At 36.0% G+C, this 1,907-nt stretch overlaps 1 long non-coding RNA gene across 1 annotated transcript in view; it reads right to left on the bottom strand.

The window, feature by feature from the left end:
- LOC106535216 (uncharacterized) overlaps positions 1–1,907 on the bottom strand; it is a 31,959-nt gene that overhangs the window by 16,038 nt on the left and 14,014 nt on the right. The window contains exon 2 of the long non-coding RNA XR_001312417.1: positions 420–504. This is a non-coding gene — a long non-coding RNA (uncharacterized LOC106535216). The remainder of the gene's footprint in view (positions 1–419; positions 505–1,907) is intronic.

The following is a 1,907-nucleotide window of genomic DNA, read 5'->3' as shown; positions in this document are numbered from 1 at the left end:
AGTAAAGGAAAAACATTTACTTTAAGTAAATCTAAAATGTAAAAGGTAAACGAACCTCGCAACTTAAATTGGAGGAAACAGGTCAAAATAATGGATGGATAGACAATAACACACATTTAGACTTGTGAAAAAAAAAAACAGATTGACTGAATTTTGCAGCTGGTGCAGATAAATTTGTTTTTACCCTTTTGTTAAAAAGGAAAATGAAGAAAAAGTAAAAGAATAATAGAAAAATAAATTGTTCATGCACTTAAAAAACATGTTGGATTTACTAAAACAAGCTATGTCAGTTGATTTCACTCAACTGAACTGAGTAAAAGTAAATGTGAAGTAAATGTGTTACATTTACTCAATTCAGTGAAGTGGAACCAGTTTACATCATTTGTTTAAGTAAATCTAACACAACTCTGGGGTCTTACCATCCTGAGGCTGCAGAATCAAATTCAGGTTGTGTCAGGAAGAGTATCAACTGTTTCATTGAGTTTGCACGTGAAGACAGGAGAACTGAAAGAAAAACAGAAAAAAGGTTAAAAACAAAACAGCGTCAGAAAAAAAACTACAAAAAGAAACACAGAAAGACAGAAAAACCACTTCACAGGTCCAAAACTGAAGCATATAAACAACACTAGAGCGCAGCGTGGAGAGGGCTCAGTTCTGGAGATGTTTCTTGTGCATCCGGATCGAGGTGTCCTGACTCTGTTCATGGTATCATGAAATCTCAAGACTATCAAGGTATTCTGGAGCATAATGTGCTGTCTGTGTCAGAAAACATGGTTTCAGTCACATGTCGAGGGTCCTTCAACAGGATCCAAACATAAACTAAAAACACTAAAACAAAAACACAAAACTTTGTTTTTTCTGAAGTAGCTTTCTGAGCCCTGATATAAATCCTGTTGACCATCTGTGGAAGGAGATAAAACATGCAGTCTGAAGAAACGACTCTTCAAACCTGCTGGAGCTGTGTGCACATGAAGGACTGTGGACAGGTGCAGAAGTCTCAGACAGTTCCATTAATCCCTGACTGCAGTGAGTGCCTCAAAACAATGAAATATTAAATTACTGCTGCAATGAATTTCTCTAATTCTGTGTTTTAAGTCAAATCTGAGCTCAAACTAAACTTGTGAATCCAAATTTTAACACCCAAGGAAAGAAGACATAACTTATTAAATACGATAGAAGGAGTTGAACAAAATTGCCAAACGAAAGCTACAAAGTGTTTAAACTTTAATGTGGAGAATAAAAAAAATGCTGCATTTCTCCTGCTGCGCTGGATTGAGTTAAAGTCTGAAATGCTTCTGTTTCAAAGAAATCACACAGATGCAGTGAGCCTGGAGCTGTTTCTGTGGGAAGTGTACGGCAGAGCAATGATATTAACTGCTGAATTGTACGTTTTTCATCAGTGAAGAGGAGGATCTGATGTTTGGCAGATAGAAGACCCGTCCACCGATTCTGTTCTGTTCAGCAGCCGACAGAAAGACTGATAAAAGGAATCATTTTCATGTTGCTTTGTAATTGGATTAAGTCAAAACTCTGCATGTAACATGTCACTTATGCTGCTTTTTTTTTACAGAAAGTTAAGCATCCGTGAACTCGTTTATTGTTGTTGTTGTTGTTGTTGTTGTTGTTGTTGTTGTTGTTTCATAACCACAAGCCAGCATGGGGTTTAAGCAGTTTGTCAGCAGTTTGTAGGTGTGGTGACAGTTCTGAACAGAAAAATGTTTGTTTAGAAAGAAAGAGCTTGAAGATGTATTTACTTCAGGTTGATAAACAGATAGTGAACACCAGAGAATGTGACCAGTTTTAGTTGCTCACTTATGGCAACATGAATCTTACAGGATTTTACTTTATTGCAGCCCTGAAATGAAAAATGKTTTTTAAAAAATATATATGTATACTGTATATATATA

This window comes from Austrofundulus limnaeus, unplaced genomic scaffold (genome assembly GCF_001266775.1).
Source record: "Austrofundulus limnaeus strain Quisiro unplaced genomic scaffold, Austrofundulus_limnaeus-1.0 Scaffold7, whole genome shotgun sequence".
Classification (NCBI taxonomy): Eukaryota; Metazoa; Chordata; class Actinopteri; order Cyprinodontiformes; family Rivulidae; genus Austrofundulus; species Austrofundulus limnaeus.
Note: the sequence above shows the minus strand (reverse complement) of the source record. Positions and strands in the feature narration are given on the sequence as shown.